At 42.1% G+C, this 19,939-nt stretch overlaps 1 long non-coding RNA gene across 1 annotated transcript in view; it reads right to left on the bottom strand.

Annotated features, from left to right (window-relative positions):
• Window positions 1-4,062: 4,062 nt before the first annotated feature.
• LOC117360516 overlaps window positions 4,063-19,939 on the bottom strand; it is a 31,984-nt gene continuing 16,107 nt past the window's right edge. Inside the window, exons 2-3 of the long non-coding RNA XR_004539432.1 lie at window positions 4,796-4,911; window positions 4,063-4,194 (exon numbers count right to left, since the gene is read on the bottom strand). This is a non-coding gene — a long non-coding RNA (uncharacterized LOC117360516). The remainder of the gene's footprint in view (window positions 4,195-4,795; window positions 4,912-19,939) is intronic.

Here is a 19,939-nt window from a genome sequence, read left to right as displayed (position 1 = left end):
AAATGATAGAAATAGAACAAAACAAAGACAAAAGGCAAAACAATAGATAAGATTAAAGATAAATCATAAGCTGGAAAGAAAAATAAAATAAAACTTTGTCTTCAATCCACGGTTTCAGCGTCAGTGATGAAGTGGAGCAAGTAAGTTTAGGAGGAGCGATTGACGTTTCCAGAAAGGGCTACTTCAGGGAAGAGACTTGGCAGACAGTCCCAGGATGCCTATGTCTCCTCCCCTGCGATGTTCTCCCATCCATGCATTCCCTCCCAGACACACTGCCTGTGCCCCAGCCGCTCCAAGGAGTCAAAAATATGTATATTTCCTGATCTTTCTTGAGATACACAGAAGAGGGGGTCAGTCATTCTTGGCTTATAGATCAAGGGTGACTGCTTTAGGAGCCAATTTTGTATTAAACTTCCTTCTAAGTGAAAACATGCCCATGCCCCACCTTGGGCGCTCTTAAGTGTCCATACATGCTTCCCTAGACCCGCGACAAATGCCTGCAGTGTAGCTTCCTGGCCAAAGTTTTTTCTAAAAACTTGCATCCCGATTGACTGCCAGACGATGGTAGGACACTGATCGCCGCCTACAATCAGGACACCCATTTGTAGAATCAGCCCCACAGAGCACTTTTTTTTTTAAAAAACCCCAAAAAGCCCCAAGACTTGCCGTTTTGAAAATGGTAACATTCACTACTGCATTTTTTTAGGTGCTCCGCAAAATGTCTAAACTCAGATTTAAACATCATATCAAAAAGGCCCCGCCACATTATCTATTCTTGCCACAAAGTTGGTTTTGTAGTGTAACTCATATCTTTTATCATTATTTGGGCTAATAAAGAACTTTGTTTCCTCCTTCGGTACACGCATCTGCCAAGAGCCGCCCTTCTCTTCATTCACTTCAATTGTGTTATCGGGTAAATAAGAGAGACGGAGAATTTCTTTCAGTATTTCCTGGAATGGAACCCCCACGAATATCGGGGCAGTACTGTGTATATATACAGGATGAATGAGACAGCCCAGCCCCTCTCTACCATTTCCTGAGCCCCAAATGTACTGTTTGCTTTCCTTCTGTCTACAGCTAATATTTTTCCATTTTTACCTACTTTTTTGATTCTCTTACCCTGCAACTCACAAGGCACCCTATCCGTCTAAAGCAGTGGTCTCAAACTCAGACCCTTTTCAGAGCCACATTTTGGATTTGTCGGTACTTGGAGGGCCTCAGAAAAAATAAGAACATAAGAAGTTGCCTCCGCTGAGGCAGACCAGAGGTCCATCTCGCCCAGCGGTCCGCTCCCGCAGTGGCCCATCAGGCCCATTGTCTGAGCAATGGTCCCAGACTATCCCTATAACCTACCGCTACTCCTATCTGTACCCCTCAATCCCTTTATCCTCTAGGAACCTATCCAAACCTTCTTTGAAGCCTTGTAACGTGCTCCGGCCTATCACAGCCTCCAGAAGCACGTTCCATGTATCCACCACCCTCTGGGTGAAAAAGAACTTTCTGGCATTTGTTCTAAACCTGTCCCCTTTTAATTTCTCTGAGTGCCCCCTTGTACTTGTGGTTCCCCATAATTTGAAAAATCTGTCCCTGTCTACCTTTTCTATACCCTTCAGGATCTTGAAGGTTTCTATCATGTCTCCTCTAAGTCTCCGCTTTTCCAGGGAGAACAGCCCCAGCTTTTTCAGTCTGTCAGTATATGAGAGGTTTTCCATACCCCTTATCAGTTTAGTTGCTCTTCTCTGGACTCCCTCAAGTACCGCCATGTCCTTCTTGAGGTACGGCGACCAGTACTGGACACAGTACTCCAGATGAGGTCGCACCATTGCACGATACAGTGGCAGGATGACCTCCTTTGTCCTGGTCGTGATACCCTTCTTAATGATACCCAACATTCTGTTTGCTTTTCTTGAGGCTGTGGCGCACTGTGCCGACGCCTTCAAAGATGTGTCTACCATCACTCCCAGGTCTCTTTCAAGGTTACTTACCCCTAGCAGTGATCCCCCCATTTTGTAGCTGAACATTATTAAAGAAATGACAATTTTGAATGAGGTAAAACTCTTTATAGTTTATAAATCTTTCCTTTTGGCTAAGTCTTAATAATAATATTGTAATTTATAGCTAAAAAGACATATGATTAAGAAACTGTTTTATTTTACTTTTGTGATTATGATAAACCTACCAAGGGCCTCAAAATAGTACCTGGCGGGCTGCATGTGACCCCCGGGTCGCGAGTTTGAAACCACTGGTCTAAAGCCTAGGAGATTGGAGTTTATTTATGTTCGGACATTTACTGGACAATTATTGTGTAAGTGAGCATGAAAATAGTTATTGGTCCAGATTCTAAAAAGCGGCTGGCGATCATGTGTCAATCACGCAACAGAGCCCTGTAGAGAATCGCGCCTCGGCAAAAAATAGGCACCGGAAATGTAGGCCAGAGTTTTCCAGGCCTACGTTTCTGGCACCTATCTAGGCTGTGAATCATGTCTACTGCCACTTCCGGTATTAGCCAATGCCCATAATGGCATTAAGCACCATAAAGCGCCTATGTAGGCACGATTCTGGGGTCTTTTATGTAGGCACCGGTAGGCACTTTAATTTTATCATTTTTCACTGTTTTAAATGCCGTTTCTCAATTAACTTAGGCCAAGATAAACCAGGCCTAAATGTATGCATCTAAATTGTGCCCAGATCAGGCGTATGCCATAACAGCGTGCCTAGGTTTTAGAAATGCTCATGATCCGCCATGCTCCTTCCCTCACCACAACGCCTTCGGAGATTCACACATTAGAAGTGAAACTCACTACTTTATAGAATGCACCTACCAAGCTGTGCATGTCATTTCTGATCAGTGACAATTATTAGGTGTTAATTGCTAATTATCAGCACCAATTGGCTTGTTAAACAATTAAGTTGTGTTTAAATTCGACTGTGTGCATTGATTTCAATGCACAACTTAGGGCGCCATATACAGAATTTGGAGGTAAGTGTGCAAGTTGTCCTCTGATCTCCCCTTTATTTTTGGTTATATTCTCTAAGGGCCAGATTCTGTATAGAAAACCCATATTAGGCATCGCTAAGCACCCTAATCGAGGACACCTAGCGACACCTAACTTTGGAATCCACACTCAACATTTTTAATTGACTTAATTGGTGTGGTATTTGACTTTGCCAGTTTTCAGTCAAAGAAAAAAAAAATTAAAATAAGCAATTAAGAGTTCAGGGTTGAACTCTTAGGAAACCTAGCGATATCTAAGAGGAGGTGCCCTCCAATGCCTAATGATGCCTACCTGAAAAGTAGGTGTGGTTAGAGGCAGAGAATAGGTATGGTTGACTTAGGCATCACTAGACGTCTGAATTAGGCACTGGTAAATTAGGTCAAGTAAACCCTGGCCTAATATACCGGCGTCTACCTCTAGGATGCCTAGCTAACCTAGGCACCACTAGGCAGGATTTTATAAGTGGTACTTAGCAGTTGACTGACAACCACGCTGCGCAACACCTGTAACGTAGGCGTGCTTAGGTGCCATTTATAGAATCTAGCCCTAAGAGCACGTGTAGAACATGGTCATGTCAACCATCAATGCAGGCAGCTTATAGAATACTCTAAGTTGAACATATTGATTGGCACATCTAGGTGTGCCCACTTACAACTGCCCTTGATTTTGTGTAAGCAGTTGCACCTTCCTTTTGGCATGCCAATAGGGGTAGGTGCTAGCATTGTATAATAGAATCAGAGTGCCCTGATATTTTTATAGAATTGGAACTCCCCGTGTTACATTGGGTAATTTTAAAAGTCGAACACACATACTTCTGAAAATAAGGGCACATCCACACCGTGAAAATTATGCACATACTGTACTACTTATACTTGCGCCCAGTTAAAAATCACCCCCACATTAAAAGTGAACTGATAAAATGCAAAAGATATGCTAATATACTCATTTAAATATAGTACAGTATGCATTAAGGCAAAAACTTAACTATACCTCTAGAGGTGTAATTAAGAATTTCGTTTTAAATTATGCATTAACATGTGATTTTTTAAGTGTTTTGACAAGTAGACCCTTGTATCTTCCTATTCCTCAGTAGACTCAACTGTAGGCAGGAAATAATACCAACATTATTCTTTTACTCCTCTCCTCTTAGGTTGTCCAGGTGCCAGAAATGTCTTTTGTGGGTCATGTGCTCATGTTTCTGAAGCAGAGGCAAGGAAAAAAAAAAAAAAAAAAGGTAAAACACGCTGCAATTAAATCTGATTGCAAGGAACATATCAATCCAAAGTACCATTATTGTCACCAGCGACACACCTTTGCTGGCTCCCCTTTGCCAGGTGATATGGATATCTAAGAAAACTCGTGCCATACTGCGGGATGTAAATAGAAGTAAGGGCATTAATAAAACAGTAAATTAAATTAATAATTTATCAGGTCTGTCAATCTTTTGTTTGTAGTGCGCTGGGAAGGCAGCGCTTCGTCGACTGAATTCCACCCAAATGGCTTCCTACGTGGACAGTTCATGTTCTAAATAGCAGCATACTTTTGTCCAAACAGTTTACTGCTAAAATCCCAATTAACACTTCTCAAAACTGTATTTGGGGGTGGGTTTATTTTATTATTTTTTTTTTTTACCTCTCTCCTTCTCTCTGTCTCTCTTTGCTTCCTAATGAGGTTCTTCCTCCCTGCTGTCTAGATACAAAGCTTTATGCCATACGAGTGTGTTCATATGGCGCTTGAGTGCGTTATCTGACCTTGATTGGTGTTTTGGGAGCCAGTTAAATAGATTACATAGAGGTTACCTTGACAACTGTCTTTGCTGATTTAGCAGTGCAGTTCATTCTTGGGCACAGGACTCAGAGCAACTGTGGAATTTCACTGACTTAGTATTACTCATTAACACACGGTTCTGCCAAGCCTGTAATGGAGACGGATCAAAATTATTATTTTATTTTTTGTTTTGTACTGGTTAATAATATTGCAGGCTACGAAATATTTACATTAAGAAATGGCGCATGTCGGATTATAAGAGAGACTCGTGGGTGTCTTCTTTCGTATGTGTCTTTGTGGCCTCCTCGTCTCGACGAGAAATATTGTAATTTGTAAATATCCCATCAGTTCTGACGGGAGAGGAGGCTCTTTCAAATGAAACACTCTCATTTACATTGATTGCAGACAGCATTTTTCTTTTCCTTTCCAGCTTGGATCTTAACCTCCCAGACAAGACACATAATTGATAAAGCCTTTCTCCATAAGCCATTGCACAGAAAGTGTATAGATCTACTTCAGTGGATTACAGATCAACACAGGATAGGGTGGTTACTGATCACGATGGAAAGAAAAGCAGGAAGAAAACCAAAAGAAATAAATAAATTGATTCCAGTTGAGACATATACAGGGGAAATATTTTTGTTGGGGGGGGGAGCTGAAAGGGGTTATCCAGTATTAAGAGGATTAGTGTTGTTTAAAGGGTGACGGGTCAAAAGCGCGCGAGGACAAAGGCGTGCTGACAACCGAGCACGGACAACTGAGCGCAGGGCTTAATCGCGCCGAAGAAAACCCGTATTTTAAAGGGCTCTGACGGGGGGTGTGGGGGGAATCCCCCCACTCTACTTAATAGGGATTGCGCTGCCTCACGCTACCATGTTGGGGGGATGTGGGGGGTGTAACCCTCCACATTATACTGAAAACTTAACTTTTTCCCTAAAAAACAGGGAAAAAGTTAAGTTTCCAGTATAATGAGGGGGTTACAACCCCCCAAACCCCCCACAACGCCAGCGCAATCTCTATTAAGTAAAGTTTCTCACCAACACCCCCCGTCGGAGCCCTTTAAAATATGGTTTTTCTTCGGCGCGATGAAGTCCTGCGCTCAGTTGACTGCGCTTGGTTGTCGGCGCGCTTTAGACTATGAACCGTTTAAAGTACTAACCCCTCTCTTTTACTAAGGTGCGCTAGCCGATTTAGCGCGCACTAAACGCCAACGCGTCCATAGAATATAAGGGATGTGTTAGCATTTAGCGCGCCTTAGTAAAAGGACCCCTAAGTCGAAGTACTTAAGTAAAAAGTATAATGAAAAACAAATTAAAAATTTGCTCAAGTAAATGCAAAAAAAAAAAGTAAGTGCCTAAAATAATACCTTTCAGTCAAAAGTAAAAGTGCCACAACAACGTCTGTTGTTCAAGAATGACTAATAATAATAATAATAATAATAATTTTATTCTTATATACCGCCAAAGTCATGGAAGTTCGAGGCGGTTTACAGCAAGAAGCGCTGGACAATCAGCGAAGAGGTTACAATCAAAGTCAACAGTACAGTCTTACATAATAAAAGAATTGGAAAGCTATATAGTTCGATTCTTAGTTTACAAATCAATTGAACAAACTCGTTTTTACCAATTTTCTGAAATTGAAGTATAATGAGGAGAGAGTGATAATGTCTGTCTGGAAGGCAAGAGTTCTTTCCAAGAATCTTTTGTATTGGCAGGCTTTAATTGTCGGATAGGTGAACAGATGTATTCTTTGTGTGGGCCTAAAAGAACTTGCCAGATTAAAATGGGAAACTAGGTAAGTGGGGGCCAGACCAAATATTGATTTATAATACAGACAAGAGAACTTAAACAGGATTCGCGCCTCCAGGGGCAGCCAATGGAGTTTTTGATAATAGGGGCTTATGTGTTCCCATTTCTTCAGCCCAAAAATTAGTCGAACTGCCGAATTTTGAATGACTCTGAGTCTTAGAATGGTTTTTTTGAAGGATCCCAAGTAAATGATGTTGCAATAATTGAGCAAGCTTAGGATGGAATATTGAACCAGTAAGCGGAAGGATGTTGCATCAAAGTATTTTTTGATGGTTCTGAGTTTCCATAGTACCGAAAAGCATTTTTTAACCACTAAATCTGTGTGAGCATTTAGAGTGAGGTGGCGGTCCAGGGTGACTCCCAGGATTTTAATGGAGTGGTCAATAGGGAAGTCCTGACCATTCAAGGAGATCGCTGTGTCTTTGATTTTGTCGTTAGGGCTTGCAAGGAAAAATTTGGTTTTGTCAGTGTTGAGCTTCAATTTGAATTCGGTCAACCATAGTTCAATTTGCTTTAGAATGGATGATAGATGAATCTTAGTCTCGGGGGTCAGAGTAATAAGGGGAATAACAATGGTGATATCTTCAGCATAGATATAAAATTTAACTTTTAAGCTTTGTAGTAAGTTCCCCAATGAGGCAAGATAGATGTTGAACAATGTAGGGAAAAGGAGAGCCTTGCGGGACTCCGCAAGAGTTTACCCAATTGAAGGATATTTTATTGTTACTATAGACTTGATATGACCGTTTGCTCAAAAAACCCCAAAACCATTTTAACATGTTACCTGAAAGACCAATTGACTCTATACAATCAATCAGAATTGCATGGTCAACCAGATCGAAAGCCCTACTTAGGTCTAGTTGCAGAATTAGAGCACTGGTACCCTGACTGAATAAGGTATGGAGGAAGTCCAGTAATGATGCCATGACAGTTTCAGTGCTGAATCCCGTACGAAAACCAGACTGATTGTCTTGCAGTATGCTAAATTTGTCCAGATGCATTACTAATTCCTGATTGACCAGTCCTTCCATTAGCTTAACGAATAAGGGAGTGCTCGCAATTGGTCTGTAGTTAGATGTCAGTTTTGTAGATTCTCTAGGTTTTTGACGATTGGGGTGATCAAAATCTGGCCTAAATCCTCAGGGAAAGTACCGGTTAGTAAGAGAGAGGAGAGCCAGTTGTATGACTTGGCTTTAAATGAGACTGGAGCAACTTTCATAATGTTTGGGGGGAAGCAGTCTAATCTGCAGTAGGAGACGGCATATTTCATGTAAAATTTGGAGAATTGTTGCCAGGATGGGGTAGTGAAATTATTCCAGGCCATATCTACCCTAGGATCATCTTTGTGTTGGGTGACTGGGTAGTTCAAATGGTTGGTTGGGGAGCCCACTAGTTTGGATCTCAGATTGATGATTTTGTTGTTGAAAAATTCAGCCAGATCATCTGCAGATGGTGGGGAATCTAGGGTATAACATGAGAGGGCCTGTATGTCATAGAGATTGTTGACTAATTCAAAGAGATTTCTACTGTTGGTGTTCGGCGATCCGATTTTTTGGGTGTAAAAGTTAGTGCGTTTCTTTATTATTATTTTTTTTTATTCATTTAATTTTAGTCTCCAATTTGACCTCCCCACACTGTCCCCTGATTTCAACCATTGTCTTTTGAGTTTCCGTAACTCCCATTTCATATTTCCTAACTCGGTGTCGTACCAGCCATCCAGATTCTTGTTTCTTATTTTTCTTAGTTTAGTGGGGGCCATTTTGTTTAATATCTGTATACTCATGTTGGTCCAAGAATCCGCCGAAAAGGAGTCTAAGTCTGGGCTAGAACTTAAGTCATAGTGTGACCAGAATTCTACTGGGTTCACCATATCTCTGCTAGCTACCATTTTATTTGGTCTTTTTGCCACCTTGGGTTTGGTTAGGGAGTGTCTTACTTGCCAGCTAAATTGGAAATTGCATAAACGGTGGTCTGACCATAGAGAGTCAGTCCATATGGCTTGGTTCCAGTAAATCTTGGGATTGGTTAGTTCTTTGGTGGAAAAAGTGACTGGTGGCCTTTTTGATGGGTCTTTTCTGGAGGCGGCACAAAAAAAAATCTAGTGAAGAAATGAAGGATATTAGATCTTTGGAGTCACCCTGCTTCAGCTTCATCTCCGTTTTAAAGTGACCCAACTCCTCTAACCAGTTCAAACACAGGCAACCCCACTGTTCTCACAGGCTATATTCACTGAACAGCAAAATTTAAGATGAAATGATCCACTGTTCGCATGATGAGGTTTTCAATAGTAAAACCTGTTTCATTTGGATTACTGAGGAATGGTCATTTACATCTCCCTTCCACTTTTACTTGTTTTGGGGGGTTTTAAGTTCAAGTATTTTTTATTAAGTTTATAAAACAAATAAACAAAATGTACAATTATTGAATAAAACACAAAACAAATCAACTGTGCAAATCATGCATATTATATGTATAAAATATATATAACTGATATATAAGACTAACACACGCTTTATCAGTAAATGTTATGGGGCTCATAATCGAAACGGAAATACGTCTAAAAACCAGCCTAAATCGGTACTTAGACGATCAGTGAGTCAAGTCGTCCAAGTGCCGATAATCGAACCGGGTTTTAGACGTATCTAAAAATGACTTAGGCCTTCACAGTGCTGCAGTACGCCCAGAGCTAAAAGGGGCGTTTTAGGAGGAGTGGTGAGGGCGGGATTTGGGCGGGACATAGGCCCCCCTAGACTTAGTCATACTGCATGTGTGACTGAAAGTTTTACAACACTGCCTAGACGGAACTTGGACGTTGTGACTTAGGCCATCTAAAACTAGGTCTAAGTCACAAGAAGTTATCCAAAGTGACTAGATAACCACTGCAGGGACAAAGTACAGACCCTTACACACTCCCCCAGTGATCACTGACCTTCCCACCCCCACCCCCACTGCCATAACATTCATAATAAAAACGTCACATATCTGCCTCCAGAACATCAGCATCTGGCAGCCTGGCATAGGAAAGCCTAGTAGAGCTGCACAGAGGTGGCTTAAGTGGTCTGGGGGGTGGGCGAGTGAACCATGAAGCGGTGGACCCAGGCCCATAAGCCACTCTAACCACTGCATGCGTGGTGAAACATGTGCACCCCCCAAAATCCTTATGTACTGCCATATAAGTGGCACCTGCAGCCATAAGGGCTATTGGGGTGGTAGATAGGTGGGTCTAGTAGGTTCTGGGGGGTGTTTGGGGGGCTCACCATGACCTATAAGGTTGTTGTGGTGAGATGTGTATGTGGCACTCTTTTTCTGAAATTCACAGCAGTGCCCTGCAAGGTACCCCACTACTCTGGTGCAATGTTTGAGTGTCCAGGCCATCACTTTGCTGGCCCCGCCCATGTCCAAAAGGTCTTTTTCTAGGCGTTTTTGACTTAGACATATTTTTAGACGAAAATGGGGTATAAAGATAGACAACTTGGCAATCTGGACAATCAGATGGCAGGACATACAGTTAGACAATTTTTGAGGAAAAAAATATTTTGGACATATTTTTTGAAAATGGACTTTTTCCATGCCCAACTTTGAGCGACTAGTGACTTAGGCCCAAAACGGACTTAGACGTATCTTTTGATTATGCCCCTCCAAGTCTGCCTGCATACAAGCATATAAGAGAACTTCCAACGAGCATCACTTAATAATTATATTAAGAGAAGATGATCGGTATAATCTTTATATCATATGATCTAAAATACTGATTGTCAGTGGTCTAAATTACAGTAAGATTGGACCGGACTCCTGATTTTAAAGAATGATCCAGTGGAATGATGTTTTTCTGCTATTACACTTTCAAACTTGCTAGTAATACAAACTGTGTTCCACCATAAATTCTACCTTAGACAAATTCTTCCAGCAGTGCAAGATGTTTTGGATAGCCAGAAACAGTAGAATATTAAGCAAGCGAGCGCTGGGCTCTGTTAGGGATTGTGTGAGGCCTTGTTGTCCGAGCACAATAATTTTGAAATTTAACGGTTCATGGATCTTCATAGTGCAGCGCTTTAGACAGGATAATTTCAAGCCTGTTCTTTTTTTTTATTTTTCCAATCTGGTTTTCTGATATCTCACGTACCACCATTTGGGACCCCTGAGGAACGAACCACATGCCTATTAGGACCAATTTTTTGGATATAATTATTGTATTTTATGTATTTGTTTTATATATGTTTTTTAGATTTTAGTCATTTTAATAAATTCCTGCACCCTGTACATTTTCCTGCAGTCTTGTTTTGGTTTTCGTTTTGCATCTTCACTGTTGGTTTTTCTTGTTTTGTCTTCAGCATTCATTTTACCCCTATGTCATCTAATAGAACAACTGACTGCCAGCAGGCTTTTTGCTTCCAATACAATTGAAAATGCTTTTCTTATGAGATTGTGATAGATTATAAACCTTTGGTCTAAGCATTCCAGCGCCATTTTGAAAAGTGCAAGAGAACAGAGAATAACACCTGATGCAGCTAGAAGCAAAACAGGTAATCCCTGTCGGGTATTAATGGCAAATGGAAACAAACTAGCATACCACTATAACCATGAAGTGCATCACACTCTTCTACCACGGTCTCAGAACTGGAGCCTATGCATGGTATTTATATCACAAACTCGAGTGATCAGCATAGCAATTTAGCTCCCTGCTCCAATCATTGACCGCTTAGGTTTTAAAACATATAAATTGTTCCCTCTCCACCACCACATCCAACATTTTTCTCTCTCATCTCTCTCTACCTCACTCCTTTTCCTTCACAATGTCCAACAATTCTCTGCTTGCCTATGCCCAACAATTCTCTTTCTTCCTTTCCCCATGTACACCATCTCTTTCCCTCTCACACCCATGTTCAACAATTCTCCCTTTCTTTTCCCTCCCACACCTCAGCATCTCTTTCCCTCCCTCCCTCCCTCCATCCTTCCATACGATGTCTCAAGGTCATGCCCCTCCCTCCCGTGTCCAAAGTTCGTGCCCCCTCTCTCCTTCCTTTGTCTCAAGTTTACACTTGTCTCACACAGTTTGTCTCAAGTTCCCTTCCTTCCTTGTCTCAATACGCCTTCTCCTCCCTTCTGTGTCCCAGTGCACCCCTCCCCCTCTATTCCTCCCTTCTGTGACCCAACACACTTCTCTCCCTCCCTCCCTTGTCCTAAGTTCATGCCCCCTCCCAAGGGTGTGTACCTGTGTTCTGGCCAGCTCTAAGACATCCAAGTAGGCCTCCTCCTCCTTCCTTCTAGCCGCACTTCTTTCTTCATAAAGCCACAGCAGCAAGCAGAGTATGGCCAGAGGTCCTGGTGTGCATGGCCTGCCACCAAAAGGTGTGTGGCCACGCAGCTTAGACGGAACATTGCTTTATTGCTTTTCACTTTTTATCTAATCAATTTTCCATCTCCTTCTCTCACCCCCTAGCTTTCACATTTCTCATCCTCCAATTCCCTTTTATCTGCTTCCCATACCACATTTCTATCCTTATACTCATTCTGCTCATTCATTTCCTTGACAATTCTCCCACATGGATCCACCATTTCTAGCATCTTCCCTCCTTCTTGCTTACTCCACCCTTGTAACCCAGCATTTCCTTCCTCTCTTTCATTCTCTCTCCCTCCCCCAAGTCCAATATCTTTCCTTTATGCCCTTCCACTCCTTCCTCCCAAGTCTGACATCTCTCCACCCAACCCCCTTCCGGCCCCCAATCCATATCCCCTCCACCTTTCCCTGCCCATCTCTCCTCTTCCTCCTATGCTCTCCCTGAGTAGTCCATCTTTCCTCCCCTTCTGTCCCCTCCCCTGAATCTCATCCCTTTCCACATTTTGCCCTATCCATCAAATCTATCTCTCCATCTCCCCATTTTGTCCCCCTCACATCCATGTCTCCTTCCCTTTTACCCCTACCATCTCTCCCTGACCCTCTCTGCCTTCCCCCATGTCCTTCCTCTTTCACTCCCTATAGAACTCATCTGCCATCTCTACCTGTGATCCTTGTACCACCTCTGCCACCCCCAAATCCATCCTTCCCTATCCCTCACAAATCTGACATCCTCCCCTCCTCCCCATACTCCATTCCTGAGTGTCACATTTTTCCCTCTCCATCCCCCACTCCCTCTCCCAAATCCTATATCACTTCCTCTTTACCTTCTACCCCTCCCCCAAATCTGGCAGCACCAGGCAGCACTCTGGTGGAAGTAGCATCTTACTGCCAGCCAATGTACCTGCTGGTTGGCTCTCTCTACCATGAACCTTCCCAGACATCTACTCCTTCCCCCCCCCCAAACACACACACACTGTATGTGTACTTTACATTTCTTGTAAATGTTGCCGGGCGAAGGAACTGATTTCTCAGTGCCCTGCCGCCTGGCATCTTCTCTCCATTGCCTGCTCCAATGGAAACAGGAAAGGGCGGGGCACAGTGGAGAGAAGATGCTGGCCGGCGGTAAAGTAGCGTTGAGAAATTGGTTCCTCCGCCTCCCACCTCTCTATATTTCCATTTTTATCACAGTGTTCTTATATTAGTATCACTTCCTTCACTTGTTAAGTCAGTGATATTCACAGACAGTCTTTGAGGATAGCAATGGTTTCAGTTTTCAGGTTTTTCTAATAAATATGCATACAGTATAATTGCAAACAATGAAGATAGCATGCATGCAAATGCATCTCATCCATGTCTAGTAGGGATGTCTGAAAACCCAAATCATTTGCAGTTCTTGAATGCTGAAAGTATCACCAAGCTAAGCTGCAAAGGCTGCAGACTTTTGTCTTGACCTTATGTTGGTTGTTCTAGTTTTAATTAAAGTTTGATGAAACTGCCCAGGTGTAGATATTCTGTCTGACTTCTTCGGCATCAGCCAGTTATTTCTTGACCATTTAGTGGAAATGCAGCCCACTGTCCAATTTCTTTCCAACAAATCACTATAACACTTTCAGGGCAGTTTTCTAAGCTTGCACCTAGAGCAGGGATCTCAAAGTCCCTCCTTGAGGGCCGCAATCCAATCGGGTTTTCAGGATTTCCCCAATGAATATGCATTGTACATCTAAATGTACATCTAAGTGCCAAACTGACCAGATGATCATTGGAGGGATTAAGTTATGACCCACGCACACTCCCCAGTGGTCACTTACCCCCTCCAACCCCCCAAATCTGAATGAAACAGTACATACCAGTCTTTAGAACAGCAGCACCTGGTATGGGAAAGCCTAGTAGAGCAATACACAGGTGTCTTAAGTAGCCTGTGAGCCATATAGAGGCCATAAGTAGCCTTTGAGCCATATAGAGGAGGACCCAGGCCCATAACCCACTCTAACCACTACATTTATGGTGGAAAGTGTGAGCCCACCAAAATCCTACTATACTACCATATAGGTGCCACCTACAATTATAAGGACTATGGGGGAAGGTTAGACAGGCGGGTATAGTAGGTTTGGGGGGAGATTTGGAGGGCTCACCATATATTATAAGGGCGTTATTGTGAGATGTATATCTGGCACCCTTTATGGGGAGTTCACAGCAGTACCCTCTAAGGTGCCCCACTGCTCTATTGGGATGTCTATGTGGCCACTCCATTACAATGCTGGCTCCTCCCACAGCCAAATGATCTGGATTAGGATGTTTTGAACTTGGATGGTTTTGTGGTCGAAAATGGGTGGATGTCCTGGCAGCCAAGACGTCTAAGTAGATGATTTAAAAAAAAAAAAAAAAAAAAAAGGACGTCTTGAGGTGAAACTGGTTTCTAAAATGGCCATTTCTCCGCCTCCAATTTTGGATGTCTTGCAGGAAATGTCCAAAGTTGGACTTAAACTATAAATACAAAAGCCACTCTGCATAGTACTTATATGCAAATCCAATAGCTGAAAGTACTAGTCCTAAAATATCTAAATGCTGGACAAATTCACACTCTTTAATATGAAGATTTCATAAGCTGTTTTCCTATTACTGTTCAAAACTATACTCATGAATTGAAAAAGTTTTTTTGTATGGATCATCAGAATGCAATCGGGCACAGCATACTTCTGATTGCTTAGGTGTATATCGACCCAATTTTTAATGAATTTTTGTGCTTTTTTAATGTATTTACTTTATCTTTTAATATTTCTTCTTTTCATTATGCAAAATTACTATTAAAACTTAAACACCACTTAGCTTGTGCTTATTATTCAATGCATTGTTAAATCTTCGATTACACCACAATTAAAGCTAGAACAACCAACATAAGATCAAGACAAAAGTCGGACTTAGACATCCTATCAATAATGCCTCTATTAGAGAAAGGTAGGGGAGGGTCATTGGGGTGGGCAGACTAGATGGGCCGTGGCCCTTATCTGCCGTCTATTTCTATGTTTCTATGTTTATTACTACTATTAAATATTTCTATAGCGCTACCAAACGTATGCAGCGCTGTACAGTCACAAAGAAGAAAACAGTCCCTGCTCGAAAGAGCTTACAATCTAAACAGCCAAGACAGACAAACAGGATGTCATGGATACAGTTAAGGGAAGTGGTTAATCAGCTGGTTGGGTTGGATGGCAAAGGAAGTACAGGACAATCAAGCCATTGTGACATCACTGATGAGGTTGGCTCTTATTGGTGGAATGAGGCATTGTGACATCACAATCTCAGCTCTGCTTCCCAAAGACAAACAGGATGTCATGGATACAGTTAAGGGAAACGATCAATCAGCGGGTTGAGTTGGAGGCCAGAGGAGTAGGGTTAAGAATTGAAGGCTATATCAAAAAGGTGGGTTAGTGAAAGAATATTTACCGTAAAACCTCCTGTAAACTTACAGGAGGTTTTAAATATTCTTTCACTAACCCACCTTTTTGATACAGCCTTCAATCCTTAAGCCTACTCCTCTGCCTTTCACGCTCTCTCTCACACTCTGTCTCTGTGCAAATGTTAAAAAGAGGACAGTTATAGACATAAGAAATAGTTGGAATAGTCTGAATAAATTATGTGAATGAAAATGTTATTAGATGGTAGAACAAATTAAGGAGAACTATTCATCTCCTTGCAATAGAGGAAAGTATATCATTGTCAATGAACATGAAAAAACCTGTTGCCTCCAGTAGAAAAAAAAAAAGAAAGAAAGAGATCATCACAGATCTAATAAGGAGACCTTGGACTGCTAACAGATCTCTCCAAACTAATTTGTGACCCATGAGGCAGCTCTCCCTCCAGAGATGCTCATATTTTCCAACTGAAAGGTAGATTATATAGAGTAAGAGCCACATGATCAGACTGAGATCACAGCAGGAGCAACGGAAAAAAGTCTTGGTACTGTCATGTAAGCAACACCTGCAGCTCCTTAAAAAGCATGAGGTAAGCTACTACGTCTTGACATGTTAGTAAATTTCATAGAAGAAGGTTCCAGTGGGATCTGAACCTGAGCAGTGACATATTGACGGGTAGTTACCAAATAAGAAACAAAAAACAAGAAAGTCAATAACAGGTTGAAAAATTCTCTAATGAGAAAAGAGGAGAGGCAGTGCACTTGGAGAACGAAGCGCCTCTGGAGTGCAGTGGCTTCATGCTTCACAGACAATAACAACACAAAATCAGAAACAGATTGCAAAGAAATTGGAATGTAGTTTTAGAAGCTAACAGAGACTAGCAAAGCAAAATCTACAAGCCAAAGAAGGAAACAGAGTCGATGCGATAGACAGACTGTTACGAATCGTTGCTGGTGGTCCGACAAAAGGATGATCAATTTTTTTTTTTCTTTTTGAGAATACTGGTTCAAATCTAGACCAAGACTAGTAGTGCACTGCTGATACATTCTGGCGAAAGTGAAACAAGGAAGTGGTAGTCATATGCAAATATCAAAAGTTAGTGCTCAGTTAGTGATGTGGTACCTTTATCTCAGTAGATAAGATAATGCTAAACTACTATGGAAACTGAATTGCACTTGAAATACATTTGAAGCTGTTCCTCTAAAGAAGCTGGAGCATTGCTGCATCTGTTATGAAGGTAAATGGAAAACAAAGATGAAAATGTTGCAATGCCCCTGTATCGCGTTCTGGTGTGGCTCCATCTCGAATACTGTGTGCAATTCTGGTCATCATATCTCAAAAAAGATATAACAAAATTAGAAAAGGTACAGAGAAAGGTGACAAAAATTGATAAAAGCAATGGGATGACTTCCCTATGAGGAAAGGTAAAGCTGCTAAGGCACTTCAGCTTGGAGAAGAGATGGCTCAGGGGTGATATGATAGAGGAAAGATGTGAATCGCTTGTTTACTCTTTCCCAAAATATTAGGACTAAAGGGCATGCGATGAAGCTACTAAGTAGTAGATTTAAAACAAACCAGAGAAAACATTTCCTCACATAACTTTGGAATTCATTGCTGGAGAATGTGGTAAAATTAGTTAGCTTAGCGGGGTTTAAAAAAGGTTTGGATGATTTCCTAAAAGAGACGTCCATAGGCCATTATTGAGCTGACTTGGGGAAATCCACTGCTTTTAAACAGCATACAATCTGTTGTACTTCTTGGGATCTTGTCAGGTACCTGTGACTTGGGTGGCCACTATTGGAAACAGGACACTGGGCAATGTTCTTATGAGAATTCCAATCAATTGACCCCTTTCACAAGCACGCTGTTGACTAAATAAGTAGCTTATATGGTATAAAAATATAAAAAGGAGCCAATTCTCTAACTTGGTGCTACTAGCATAAACCTACATTGGCATACCAACGGTTCATAGACAACCCCGTGAAAGACAAAGATGCGCGCCGACAACTGAGCGCAAGACGGAGGTGCGCGCCGAAGAAAATTACAGATTTTAGGGGATCCAATGGGGGATTTTGTTGGGGAGCCCCCCCAGTTTACTTAATAGAGATCGCGCCGGCATTATGGGGGATTTGGGGGGCTGTAACCGTCCACATTTTACTGTAAACTTAACATTTTCCCTAAAAACAGGGAAAAAGTGAAGTTTTCAGTAACATGTGGGGGGTTACAACCCCCCACACCCCCCACAACGCCCCCACAACGCGGCGCGATCTCTATTAAGTAAAGTGGGGGGGTCCCCCCCACACACCCCCGTCGGAGCGCTAAAAACAGTAATTTAGAGCGGCACGGCGGCACGCGCTGCGCTCAATTGTCTGGGCGCACCTTTGTCCCGGCGCGCTTTTGACCTGACACCGTGAGGCCTCACCAACGACTTGTACAGGGGTATTTACACCTCACTTTTTCTGCAGCCCAGTATCCTTCCGACTACAGGCACTGCTTTGTTACATTGTTTTGCAGCCTTGAGATCCTCCAACACTAACACACCAAGGTCCCTCACACAGTCTGTATATATCAACTTACCAAAGGAAAATCTGGACCATGGCCATGCCCCTGGCCCTCCCAGTTCCACCCTGTCCCACCTGTGTCAAGTCCCGTTCAACCCCTCAGCCCCAGCCCCAGCCTCAGACGGCATCTGCACATGCCCGGACGCAACACAATGACATCATGCGTGCACGTGGTGTCACCATGCTGTATCCACGCATGCGTGGATGCCCCTTCCCGACGCAATTTTGAAGGGAAACTTTTCAAAACCCAGGCAAAGTGCCGGGTTTTGAAAAGCTGTCAAGACCCCCGGACACGTCCCCAAGAGGTGGACTTGTCCGTGGAAATCCAGACATCTGGTAACCCTAAACTTACCCCCTAGCACAGGGGTAGGGAACTGCGGTCATCGAGAGCCGTATTCCAGTCGGGTTTTCAGGATTTCCTCAATGAATATGCATTGAAAGGAGTGCATGCAAATAGATCTCATGCATATTCACTGGGGAAAACCCGACTGGAATACGGCTCTCAAGGACCTGAGTTCCCTACCCCTGCCCTAGCATATACAACTCTGTGGCTTTTTTACTTTATTTATTTATTTAGATTTTTATCCCATCCTCCCAGTAGCTCAGAACGGTCTACAAGTAAACATATACAATGGAAGTAATTAGACAAATAAGATGTACAATAGGTTTAAATGTTTGGACATACAAGACTGTGCAGTCTTGTAAATACAGGGGGTATACGGCAAATTAGGAGTAGAGTTTAAGTATAAGCAGTTTAGTTTAGATAAGTCGTTTAGTATAAGTAGATTAGTTTAGTACAAATTATTTGAGTTTAGATACAATTTATCAGAGTACAGACTAAGAGAGGACTATACTGAAATTTAGGGAGAAGTTAAACAGGGGAGAGAAGAGAGAAGGGGTTTAAGGGGGGGTGTAGACTGAGGGAGACCTTTAGTTGAAGAGGAGGGTCTTTACCATTTTAATGCTATATTTCTTCCCAAGTATATCACTCTGCCTTTCTTGCATTAAAGTTTAACTGCCAAACATTAGACCATTGTTCTAACTTTTGCAGATCTCTTCTCGCGTGTTCTATTCCATCTGGCATGTCTACTCTGTAGCAAATCCTCGTGTCATCTGCAAAAAGACACACATTTCCTTCTTATCCTTCAGAAATGTCACTCACAAAACGGGCCCTGTTACCGATCCCTGAGGCATGCCACTACTCACCTTTCTGTCCTCCGAGCAAATTCCATTTACCACCACTCTCTGTCATCTGTCAGTCAACCAATTTCTAATTCAGGTCACCACCACGTGTGTGTGTGTGTGTGTGTGTGTGTGTGTGTGTGTGTTTACAGTTCAATAGGGCATTGTACATGATGCAGGAGAGACACAAGAATGTATGAGGGTTCTTCAAAAGGTTCCCGCAATTTCATATTTTCGCAGGAAATGGATGGGGCGGGAGGCGGGAGAAGTGGTAAGAGGGTATGTCGTAGAATGTCATGTGACTAGTCAATCAGGCAAGCTGGCTCACCTTAGAAAAGTGATGTAATTTGCTTTCGAGATATGTAATAAATAGTGTTTAAAAGCATAAAAGTGCAAAAACTTGTTGAAGATCCCTCATAAATATTTTCAATTGTTAGTTACATATGGGTATATTTATCAATATAGGCTACTGTTAATACCTGTTATTATACCACTAACTCATGCTAGTTTCCCAGAGGTCCCATGTTATGCAATGTGACCTAATTCCTCAAATTAACAGTAAAATAGCATGTTTTTGTAGTAGCCTAAATTAATAATGTCCTCCCTTAATTAAAGAGAAAAGAAATGGCTTTAGAAATCAAACCAGTGTTTTATATAATAAAAGTGAGCCAAGTATAGGGCATTCAAGCTATTGTGACATCACTGATGAGGTTGGCTCTTAGGCAGTGGTGGACTGAGGCATTATGACATCACATTATCAGCTATTTATTTATTTTTCTACTAGTGTTTAAGCCCGTTACATTAACGGGTGCTAGAATAGATGTGTAAACTTTTAGCACAATGGGGCGCTGAGGCCTTTCTTTTTTTCTCTTTC

This window comes from Geotrypetes seraphini, chromosome 5 (genome assembly GCF_902459505.1).
Source record: "Geotrypetes seraphini chromosome 5, aGeoSer1.1, whole genome shotgun sequence".
Taxonomy (NCBI): domain Eukaryota; kingdom Metazoa; phylum Chordata; class Amphibia; order Gymnophiona; family Dermophiidae; genus Geotrypetes; species Geotrypetes seraphini.
The sequence above is the reverse complement of the archived record's forward strand: the minus strand, read 5'-3'. Positions and strand labels throughout refer to the sequence as shown.